Consider the following 12,914-nt stretch of genomic DNA (forward strand, 5'->3'; position numbering starts at 1 on the left):
GAGTATAAGACTCTGGAACATTGTCCCTCGTCCCTATGGACATTGTTTAAACCGTTTTTCACTGTAGCCCTCAGAGGCAACTGTTGTGATTTTGAGCGTTACAAAAATAAATTGAATTGAATAGCTATGCACTCCCTGCACAAACAGCTCAAAGTCACTCACAGAGAGACTTCAGTTGGTGTAATTCGTGCAGGGATCAGTTCCCTGAGCCCGGTCCCCTGCAGATCTAGGAGGGTGATTGTTTTGATTTAGCTATGAGTTAGCTTCTTGTTAGCCGCCATTTAGCTATTTTAGCATTTCGATCACTCACCAATGTGGTTCGGTGACAAATAGGAGGCAGAGGGGTGAAAGACCTGATTCTTCCTAGTCTCTGGTCCAATATGTTTGTCTGTTGAGTTCTATTTATTTGAAAGGCCAATGCTCATGTTCAGATATCAGATTTTTCTGCGCTCTCATTCGCTTGACTCTAACCCAGAAAGACAAAATAAATCAATTCTCCTTCGGCCAATTACAAGCCTTTTGCTATAGGTAACGTTTGTTTATCAGCACAATAATTATATAGGGTCTAAAAGGCTGCAAGTACAATCATTTCCTCCAAAACAACAAAATTATACTGGTCTAATCTTTAAGCCCAAATGGACTCAAAATACAGCAAATATTTGAACTGCAGACAAATCCGCAATCACCCCTTAACTGATCTTATCGTAACTACTTAGTGTAGAGCACACCACCCAATCACTGGAAATTGAGTGACACCCCCTCTTCATCAGAAAGAACACTAAAACATTCAGAGGAAATGTTAAAACGGCATGAGCAAATTACAGTAAATCCCACATCCTTCTGATTCTTGAGTGCTGTATTAAATGCATTAGACAATTGCTTCTTTTCACTGCAATAAATGTTCACTTAAATTATGAGGGCGTTTACTTCATCAACTAAAAGGGGCTGTATTATTTCATGTATTAAAGTCAGAATTAGAAAAAGGTTTATTGCCATTATCTGTGAACAAAGATTCACAAACCATTGTCAAATTTTGCTGCAGTACAGATACGTAGCTCTAAATTTAATTATAAAGTGTTTTATTTTGTTAGGTAAGTAAGTGAGCTATAACATTGGACCACTGCATATACGTCACTGCATATACGTCACAAATACGTCACAAAGGCGCCGGTACAGCTGGCAGCCCGGTGTAAACGCTGCGCTCTTTCTCACACTTTTTTCACACTTATTGTGCTTTATCTTCTGTATTTTGTAAATATTTTTTTCTATTTTATTGTACGATAGGGACACGCGCTGGAATCGTTTTTAATTAAACTGTTTTTGACTTTGTTCGGCTGGAATATTGAGTGTTTTTCGTCATGTCGTCGTGATGTAGGCTAGCTCCGAGCTAGCCCCCGGCCCCCCCGCACCCTCCGGCCGCAGCTGATGTACGGTGTGCCGCGGTACACGTTTATATAAAAGAGGAACTTCATGAACAATCGGGACACACACTGGAATCGCTTTAATTAAACTTGTTTTGACTTTGTTCGGCTGGATTGAGTGTTTTCGTCGTGTCGTCCCCCCCCCCCCCCCCCGTGCCCCCCGGCCGGCGCCAGTGCATGTTTACACAAAGGAAGAACTCATGAAACTGCGGAGTACCGTCGTCTTACCCGGAGATCGTCACGTTATCCCGGCGGACATCCTAAGGAAAACGCAGAGAAGCAGAAGGGCTGGATGTAAACTCTGAGAGAAGAGAGGAGGAAACAGAAAGCCGGTTCCCGCCGTAGTCATGGGTAGTAACGTGAGGTCCTTTCAAAATAAAATGATGGAAATAGCGAGCCTCATGCGGTCCCAGAGGATTTATAGGGACAACAGCGTTTTGATTTTCACAGAGACCTGGTTAACAGCAGAAATGCCGGACTCTATTGAAGGTTTGGACAATTTTCATCTGCTGTGGGCGGACAGAACGAGAGAATGCGGGTAGAAAAGAGGTGGAGGTCTGGCTGTGTATGTGAACACAAGCTGGTGCAAACCCGAACACTGCACAGTGGGGGAGCAGCTATGTAACAAGGATATTGAACTATTGGCTATCTGCCCCGGGAGTTCTCACATGTGATTTTGATCGCAGTCTATAAGATAAGATAAGATAAGATATTCCTTTATTGTCCCACATACTATGTGCCCCCGTCTGCCAATGCTGAATATGCTTGTGAAGCACTGCTCTCCTGCACTTGTGGGCTGCAAACACAGCACCCACAGGCTCTCTTCCTCGTCTCTGGTGACTTTAACCACGCTTCTCCCTCTTCTGTTCTACCAACATACACCCAGTATGTTACCTGCCCCACCAGAAACAATAGAACATTGGACTTGTTTTTTGCCAACACCAAAGAGGCTTATTCTTCTTCCCCCCTCCCTCCCCTGGGCAGCTCGGACCACAACCTTGGACATCTGAGGCCTGTGTATGAACCCATCGTGCACAGGCAGCCTGTGGTGTCCCGTGAGGTGAGGATGTGGTCTGCTGAGAGCGAGGAGGCTCTGAGCACCACTGTCTGGACTGAGCTTTATGACCCACATGGGGAGGACATCAACACCATCACAGAGTGCATCACGGACTACATCAACTTCTGTTTTGAGAACATTGTTCCCTCCCGGACGGTGCTGTGTTTTCCAAACAACAAGCCATGGATCAACCGTGAACTGAAGGTTCTGCTGAAGGAGAAGAAGAGAGCCTTCAGGTCAGGGAACAAGGAAGCTGAGGACTGTGCAGAAAGAGCTGAGGAGGAAGATCAGGCAGGCTGAAGCCGGCTACAAGAGGAGAATGGAGGAGCAGCTGCAGCAGAAGAACATTCAGGGAGTGTGGAGAAGCCTGAAAACCATCTCGGGCTTCAAAATCCGCCCTGCCCAGACAGACCCACTGTAGATCCCCCTACAGTGGGTGAATGATTTAAATGCTCACTTCTTGAGATTTGATCGGTCACCCGCCCCTCCCCCTGCACAGCTGCACGCTCCCTCTTCCACAGCTGGACAATGCCCTGCATCCGTTCCTCTTCATTTCTCCGCCCCGGACCATCAGCTCCTGGACTCACCCATCCCCCCAGCACACAGTCCCCCTGCCAACCACTGACTGTCACAGCAGAACAGGTGAGAAGTGAGCTGAAGAGGATTAATTGAGGAAGGCATTAGGACCTGACGGCATCAGCCCCAGGCTCCTTAAGTCCTGCGCAGATGAACTGTGTGGAGTTATGGAGCATGTCTTCAACATGAGCCTGAAGCTGAGGATGGTACCACAGGTCTGGAAGACCTCCTGTCTGGTACCTGTGCCCAAGACACCGCGCGCCAAAGACCTCAACAGCTTCAGGCCGGTGCCTCTCACGTCCCACCTGATGAAGACACTGGAGGGGCTGGTCCTGGACCACCTCCGCTCCACCATGAGCTCAGCCATGGACCCGCTGCAGTTTGCATACCGGCCTGGCATCGGAGTGGAGGACGCCATCATCTCCCTGCTGCACCGCTCCCTCTCTCACCTAGAGGAGCCTGGCAGCTCTGTGAGGATCCTGTTCTTCTATCTTTCCAGCGCCTTCAACACCATCCAGCCGCTGCTCCTGAGGGACAAGCTGGAGACTGCTGGTGTGGAGTATGACCTGGCAGAGTGGATCCTGGACTACCTCACGGACTGACACCAGTTTGTGAGAGCACAGGACTGTGTGTCTGACACTCGGACCTGCAGTGTGGGGCCGCCCCAGGGCACCGTCCTCGCGCCCTTTCTCTTCACCCTTTACACTGCAGACTTCAGACACGACACGGACAGCTGTGTCCTGCAGAAGTTCTCTGATGACTCTGCCATCATCGGACTCATCACGGACGACGATGATGCAGAGTACAGGGGACTGGCGCAGGACTTTGTGGACTGGTGTCAGTGGAACCACCTCCTCATCAACGCGGGGAAAACCAAGGAGATGGTGGTGGATTTCCGCAGACGCCACCCCACTGCCCCCTCACCAGTGAACATCCAGGGAACAGACATTGAGAGAGTGGACTCATACAAGTACCTGGGTGTTCATCTGAACCGCAAACTGGACTGGACTCATAACACAGACGCACTGTACAGGAAGAGCCAGAGTCGGCTCTACGTCCTGAGGAGACTCAGGTCTTTTGGAGTGACAGGGCCAATTCTGAAGACCTTCTATGACTCTGTGGTGGCATCAGCCCTCCTGTACAGTGTGGCCTGCTGGAGCAGCAGCATCACAGAGAGGGAGAGCTGGACAGAGTCATCAAGAAGTCCAGCTCCCTCCTGGGCTGCGCTCTGGACTCGATGCAGGAGGTGGGGGACAGAAGGGTCCTGGATAGATTCACATCTATGCTTGACCATGAGTGCCACCCCCTGCAGGACACTTTGGCCGCTCTGGAGAGCAGCTTCAGTGAGAGACTGATCCACCCTCACTGTGTGAAGGAAAGGTTTCGCAGGTCTTTCCTTCCTGCTGCTGTCAGACTTTATAACAAACACTGTTAGTCCTGAACACTCACAATACTGACCTAACCATGAGCAATTCCATCATATGTGCAATTACTGTCGTGATTCATGTGCAATTATTGTGAAATTCATGTGCAATCCATGTACCGTCGTGACACATATTCATGTGCAATTACTGTCGCGATCACATGCAATGGTATTTATGTATTTATTTATTTTTATCTTTTTTATTTTTCCCTCCATCCCTTGTTGGGTAATGGGAGGTTTTGTCTATGGGAGTTTTTGTTTATAAGAGATCTTCTACTGAGAGTGTTTTTCAAACTTCCAATAAGTGATCTGTTCTTTTCTTCTGTATCTACCTCTGTATCTACCTGCGTTGCATCAATGAAATTTCCCCATGTGGGACAATAAAGGAATATCTTATCTTATCTTATTTTATCTTATACTGTTTAGAATTAAAACTAGATAATCAAACAAAGACATTAAAAAAAATGTTAAAGCACCTTTAAACTTAAGGCATTTTCACACAGCGCGACACAGCTCTTCTCCCAGCTCTTACACTGATTGCCCATTTGTGTGAATGGTAGGCTATGTGTCTTTTTATTAATAGCGCTTTGAAAACACATTTTTAGAGCTCTTATAGGCCTAGTGGACTTTTAGGAATCATGATCAAACGTGTACACCTGTCTCTCCAACATTGGCCTTATAGACATCGTCAGCTAAATATCTTTTTTTTTTCTTCTCAGATTTGCCTTTTTTTGGCAAAAATGTCCCGTATTCTCTCCTGATCTCTTCCTTGATGAAGTCCTTGAAGTTTGATAACACAAAAAGAAGAAACAATCCTGTTGTCAATAAATGATTGCTCCCATGTCCCTTCATTCTTATTTTCTCCAGATTTTCCTACAAAGTTTTTCAGTCCATAAACCACCTTTGCCCTAAGGCAATGCTTTCCAACCCAGAACCCTATGCAGAGTATTTGTTTAAAGGAGACATATTGAGTCTTAATTCTTTCAACCAATCACAACTAAGTACATGGATGTGGGCTGGGATGGGGGGTAGGGGAAAACAGTACTTTTCTGAGCACTCGGGTCTCATTTCCATCACAATACAGGATTATTATTACAGGATAATACAGGATCAAAATACAACTCTAAACTAAGTTGAGTAAACTAATGATGACGAAGGCTCAATTTAGTCTCCTTTAACAGTTAAGAAGATAATGTTTTGAATACATAAGAATACAGTGCTGCTAAACAATCCGTTCATTTTTTCAAATTTGTATATCCATCCATCCATCCATTTTCTGCCGCTTTATCCGGGGCCGGGTCGCGGGGGCAGCAGTCTGAGCAGGGACTCCTAGACTTCCTTCTCCCCCGACACGTCCTCCAACTCCTCCGGGGGGATCCCGAGGCGTTCCCAGGCCAGCCGAGAGACATAGTCTGGGACATGCCTGAAACACCTCCCGAGGGAGGCGCCCAGGAGGCATCCGGAACAGATGCCCGAGCCACCTCAGCTGGCTCCTCTCGATGTGGAGGAGCAGCGGCTCTACTCCGAGCTCCTCCCGTGTGGCCGAGCTCCTCACCTTATCTCTAAGGGAGCGCCCAGCCACACGGCGGAGGAAACTCATTTTGACCACTTGTATTCGCGATCTTGTTCTTTCGGTCACTACCCAAAGCTCATGACCATAGGTGAGGGTAGGAACGTAGACCGACCGGTAAATAGAGAGCTTTGCCTTTCGGCTCAGCTCCCTCTTTACCACAACGGTCCGATCCGCCTGTCGATCTCACGCTCCATCCTTCCCTCACTCGTGAACAAGACCCCGAGATACTTGAACTCCTCCACTTGGGGCAAGGACACCCCACCCACCTGAAGAAGGCAAACCACCTTTTTCCGGTCGAGAACCATGGCCTCGGATTTGGAGGTGCTGATTCTCATCCCAGCCGCTTCACACTCGGCTGCAAACCGTCCCAGTGCATGTTGCAGGTCTGGGTTTGATGGAGCCATCAGGACAACATCGTCTGCAAACAGCAGAGATGGAATCCTGTGGTCCCCAAACCGGACAAACCGAAAAATTATGAACAGAACCGGTGACAAAGGGCAGCCCTGGCGGAGTCCAACATGCACTGGGAACAGGTCTGACTTACTGCCGGCAATGCGAACACAGCTCCGGCTCCGGTCATACAGGGACCGGACAGCCCTGAGCAAAGGGTCCCGGACCCCGTACTCCCGGAGCACCCCCCAAAGGACACCCCGAGGGACACGGTCGAAAGCCTTCTCCACAAAGCACATGTGGACTAGTTGGGCAAACTCCCATGAACCCTCGAGCACCCGATGGAGGGTATAGAGCTGGTCCAGTGTTCCACGACCAGGACGAAAACCACTCTGCTCCTCCTGAATCCGAGGTCCGACTATCGGTCGGATTCTCCTCTCCAGTACCTTGGAATAGACCTTTTCCGGGAGGCTGAGGAGTGTGATCCCTCTGTAGTTGGAACACAGAATCGTGGAATTGCATAGCAAAACACGAAAGTGACAAACAATCAACATTTTACATTGATGTAACACGATTATTTATTTAAAATGTATTTGTAAACATTCTATTTAAAAAAAAAAAAAACTCAACAAATTAACTTTTAAACACATGACTATTTGCAGGAGTATTAAGCTTCTGATGGAAAGATAAAGGTTGCTGTGGTGTCCATCATGGTGTATTTGATGTGTTATTCAAATTGTACCGCTCTATTTGACGTTCCATTCCATTTTCCGTTTTGCTATTTGATGACGGTCCCTAAGCACTCGGCTCCGTCTGCACATTCGGAGCCGAGTAATTCGCTGGGCCCAAAATACGCATCTGATTTTTAAAAACGAGGTTGTAGTCACTTGGCAGTGTAAAGTATTTTGGCATGTGTATGATCTGCAAAGACTTTTGCGTTTAGGAGCTATTGACCTCGGAAGTCCGAATCTGTGACGCTAACTTTACCGCACTGTGGCTCTTCATGCTTTCAGACTCGCGATCTGAGCAGGAGCGGGACTCGTCAAGTCAACATTGCGTCCTACATGTGTCATGCCGTACTTTGAGGCGCTTTGGTTATACAATTGAACACGCATTTTTGTTTTGCAAAAGCAGCGATACAAAAGCCCTTTTTTATGACGAATGCATCTCCCTGCGTCCATGCGTCTCCCTCCTGACACATTTGATTTATTCATTCAAACACACACACGGATATACATTTGAGGTGCATACCCTCCATTTTTGCCTCTTTTTACTTTTGCGTAGGAATTATGTTGTTTGAGTGGTGAAGTTAATTTGTGTAAAATGTTCCTGTGACCAACTAGTCGATACTGCACTGATTCCCTGGGTGGCCTGGAAACAGTGCTATGTTTTTATAGTAGTTATTTGCTGGTCCTATCGTCAGCCCTATGTACAATAATACAAGTGGAAAGACTATTACGGATGGCGGCACCCAAGGCAGTTTTCGGAATAAGGTGGATAGCGGAGTTTCAGCCTGGAAGAGTACCCCTACAACTCCACCTCCCTGCTCAGCTCAGCTCTGATAGGCCCAGCTCGGCCCTACTCAGATCTGATAGGCTCAGCTCGACGCTGTTCAGCTCTGATAGGCTTAGCTTACTGTTTAAAACCCAGCCTCTCCATTCAGCAGTTCGACTCATGCAGCCCTCCTCCACCCAAGCACCCCCTTTGCACACATTTACAGGGTCTAATATTTTCTTTCAGACAGTGGCGTGCAGTCAGGGCCATCAAGGCAAGCAGTGATTTACCAAAAATGTTTTAAATGGCCATGTGTCACAACTATATTTAAATAATTCCAAAATATATATCCAAAAAGCCGCTGAGCAATACTGCAGGAAGCTTAATCCTTCTTCTCCTGCTCAGCATGTTCAGAGACCATTTTATGCTCCACTCTCCAACATGAACTTTTAGAACGGGTCGGGTAGATCGGGTTAACCCTAACCCCAGAATATCAACAAAGCTAGATATGTTTCCAGTAAGGGAGCCTATAGCTGAAATTACTGGTCTGCCAGGGGGGTTTGTATTTTTGGCAGTGTATCAAATATTGACATAATTGCGTGTGTGACTTTTCATGTACTGGTAATCCACTTCCTGTTTTTCCTCTGCCTTCAGAGAACAAGGCTTTCCTACCTCAGCTCGCAGCTCTCACAAGTCATCCATATTATCTGAAATGCGCCATTCCGCCTCTGCTGTCCACTCCACCCAGGTCTGCTTTCTGGACTGTATACCTCTATCTTAAAGTGCACTTCCTGGCCTTTAGCTCAGCTTTCATTGACGCCATCTAGATGTTGAAAGGTTGTTTTCTTTGTTTGTCTTTCTCTGATTAAACCTCTCTTAAAGAACACATATTATGCAAAGCATGTTTTCTGAGCTTTAACCATGTTCTAAAATTGTTCCCTCATCATAAAGATACCTGTAATTGTATTTAGCTTCATTGACACTAGTTTGATGAATCCTGGTTAGAAAGTCCTCTCCCCCTCTGACAGTCAACAACAGAAACATTCTGAATCTGAATCTGAATGACTTGACGTTTTCTTGATCAGTGACGTGACTCTGAGAATGTTTTTTGCTGTTTTTAAGTCCATAAATCGTACATTTTTATTCTGTGCATTTCTGTTGTGTAATCAGGATCATTACGACTGCAGGCTAAAACCAGGGAGTCGGCAAGCAGCTGCATTAGCAAACAGTGTTGATTTTAAAATTGTGTAATTCCAAAATCTCAATTCATCCGGCATATAAAATTATGGGTACCCTTTACCGCTACGTATGTTTTTACAATTATATCATGACCTGAATAATCACAAATATCGAGTTACGTAATAATTGTGATATTTGAACAAAGCATGAAACAGGATCCTTCAGTTCAAATGATATTTCGCCGCGCAGAGCTGCATTACACCACCCACAAACTCATTATAACTCATTTAAGTCAAAATGGTCTCCGCTTTGACATTATGTGCATCCACTAATTTATTTCTGAGCAGGATAAATGTGTCCGGAAAAGTGCTCCAAAACCACAGTATTATGTCTTCAACATGCATTACATTAGGCCCGTTATCTGGAGAGCCGCATTTCTCCCATGTGGATTATCTTGCGTTATTTTCAGAGCTAAAATGGTTTTGAAATGTGTTTTGTCTTATCACTTATCACTGTCACCCTTAAGTCATTTTCTTTCTTTAAAAAAAACCACACATTTTATAAAACTTAACATTTTATAAACAACTAAAGATTATAGCACACAACACACCAAGAAAAAAAAATAGACAAGAGAAAAAAACTAAAGCAAACTTTTCCAGCCCCCAAGAATGTTTCATTGCATCCATGGCCGAAGTTTTGAGGCCTAAATACATTGTTCTAAAATTCAGTGGGATGGCAGTGTCAAAAACAGTCCAAGTGCATTGTTAATTTCAGTCCAATATTGCTGTGTAACAGGACAGTCCTCCTTTTACCCCATGGTCCTCCACTAGGATGTACACACTGTTCATTCATCAAAACAAGATAACCTTCTCTTTTTGTATTTTATATGTTTAGTAGAGTTATTGTCCATTGATATAATTTAGATATTTTATTTCATATTTTTTTGTGATTTATAAGCCTTGATTAAAAAAAATCAATCACAGGATTATAATGCCCATTACTTTGTTTAATTTCTTGGCTATAATAACTCCTTATTTGTAAGTATCTGTAAAAGTACTTTTTTTCCAAGCCAAATGATAATTGATTTTTTTTTATTCAAGGTTTCTTGCCTTGCCATACAAATCTTGAGATTGTTGGAATAGACAGAGAAATCTGGGCGTGGAGTGGAGATGCCGGCAAACGGCAGAACGTGGTCATGATATGCTGTTTATCACTGAAGTTGTGGAATTTCAGGATAATAGGTCTTGGACACTGGTTCGGAGCTGGTTTGGGAGCCTGGGAATGATGTGCATGGTCAGTATTTATATTTCAAGCTTTTGTTGGAAATTTTAGACATTTGGGGATCCAGGTTTAAACATACTTGACTATAAATATATAGGCTGTCTGCCAATTTTGCCACTTTGGTTTGTAAAGTAGAGACGGTGTCTCTCAGGTTAGAGACCTCCTCCTCGGCCGCTGTGGCTCAGGTGTCCAGTTCACCATTCATGGATTTCAAATCACGCATTTCCACCACGGCCACATCTATATTTGCATCCACTGTCTTTGTAATCTTGTCAGTAATCTTCTGTAAGGCCACCACAGGGGAGGAGATGAATCTGATCTGGAGCTGGAGCGAGAGTGTGATGTGGCTGAAGCAGCCGTGGAGCTTGAGCTGTAGCCTGGGCTGGGGCAGAATCAGTGCATGAGCCGGAGCTGGCACTGATACGGAGCTAGCTAGTTAGATGTGTGGCTCATTATATATTTTCTCATAATAAAGACGGATTATTCAAGACAAGATTCCCTCACAAAACAAAGCATTATAGTCTATTCCATCCATTGTAGAAGGCAGCGAGAAGCATTACATTGGGGAAACTGAACACTCCACAACAGAACACAACACAGAAGGCACTCACACTTGGGTTACAATCAACCTTCACCTTATAGCTGTAATGTATTGCGCAACCGGGTATTATGTCCCTACAGCAATCCGTACCGGTACTTCCGGAGTTCCCGCACATGTTGAATTAACAAGTCTGAAGACACTCTCGCCTCGTATCTGGCTCGGCTAAACTTAAACATACAATACAAGTATATTACATGGTGTCAGAAAACTGTCAAGTACAGAAAGTACCTGCGTAGCCGTGATGATGCAGTTTGACCATCCGAAAATTGACTGGGACGCAGCGGATTTATATCAAGGGTTCCAGAGGTTTCGGAGCCACGTTAGCTTCGTGTTCGACGGTGCTCTGTCTGCGCTGGAAGCCAAGCAGAAGGCAAGCTGGATCGGTACGTGGATTGGCGAACAAGGGAGAGAAGTCTACAAAACGCTCGAGTGGGCTGACGGCGAAAAAGATGACCTCGTCAAAGTCCTCGACAAGTTTTCCGGATATATCAGACCTCGAAAAAATAAGCGGATCGCCAGGCATCGTTTCAAACAGAGGAAACAAGGTGCAACTGAAACATTTGACCATTTTGTGGAGGATTTAAGACTGTTATTATTGGACTGTGAATATGCTGACTCAGACGACATGTTAATTGACGCTATTATCGCTGGCGTGAAAGAAAAACGTGTCCAAGAGAGGCTGCTTGACAAAGGTGAGGAGCTGACACTTGCTAAAGCCATGGAAATCCCTCAACAGTTCGAAATGTCACAAACACAAATGAGAATTGTGAGAGAGGAGGATACACACGTCTCTGCAGTGTCAAACAAACCAAAGTTTAATGCACAGAACAGAAAAGCATATAGTCACGTTCAGAAAAAACACACGCAACCAAGACAAAATGTGCAAGCAAAACAAAGAATTGTCCGAAATGTGGAAAAGACCCTCCACACAAATGGAACCAAGGTAAATGCCCAGCAAAAGTCTCCACTTGCTCATGCTGTCACAAACTAAACCACTGGGCAAATGTTGAGTCAACAAATGACATGTATGAAGAAGAAATACTGGACATTAACTTGACAACAGATTTAGTTCCAGTAGCAACATTGGCAAATGACAAGTGGTTGGTGTATATTGACATTTTGGCTCAGGAAGTGCAGTTTATAATAGACACAGGTGCAAAATGAAACACACTGACTCTGAACTGTTACCAATTCCTGGAGCACAAAGGTGAGCTGAAACCTTCCAAAAGAGTGCTCAGAACGTACTCAAACCACAAAATAAAGCCTGTTGCAGCAGTGGACCTCCCATTAAAATACAAAGACCGCAAGACAAAAGCAGAGTTTGAAATAGTGGACATTGCACAAGAGAATGTGTTAAGTGGCACAACAGCTGAGGCACTAGACATTATTTTGAGAATTGGCTCTCTACAAGACAGTAGTGTGGAGAACAAAGTGGACTCAATTAATAACACTGTACAAAAATAGTCGAAAAACTAAATGAGATGGTGCAAAAGACGGCCACATTGCATAAGTTGACCAACCAACAGAATGGGTTAGTTCCATGGTTGTAGTCACAAACAAAGACAAACTCAGAATCTGTATAGATCCTAATGACTTGAATAAAGCAATGAAACGAGAGCACTACCCAATGCGCACAATAGAAGAAGTTGTGTCCACAATGCCCAAAGCAAAAGTGTTTTCTGTTCTCGATGCAAAGTCAGGCTTCCTGCAGATTGAGTTGGACGAGGCGTCATCGTTCCTGACAACGTTCAACACTCCAATAGGAAGATACAGATGGCTGAGGCTCCCGTTTGGCATCAAATGTGCGCCCGAGATATTCCAACGCATGGACCAGATGCTGGAGGGAATTGATGGAGCTACTGGCATAATGGATGATATCCTTGTCGCAACATCAACACTGAAAGAACATGACAGTATAC

Source organism: Eucyclogobius newberryi, unplaced genomic scaffold (assembly GCF_026437365.1).
Source record: "Eucyclogobius newberryi isolate DKJ021-1_F unplaced genomic scaffold, fEucNew1.0.hap1 SCAF_21, whole genome shotgun sequence".
Classification (NCBI taxonomy): domain Eukaryota; kingdom Metazoa; phylum Chordata; class Actinopteri; order Gobiiformes; family Gobiidae; genus Eucyclogobius; species Eucyclogobius newberryi.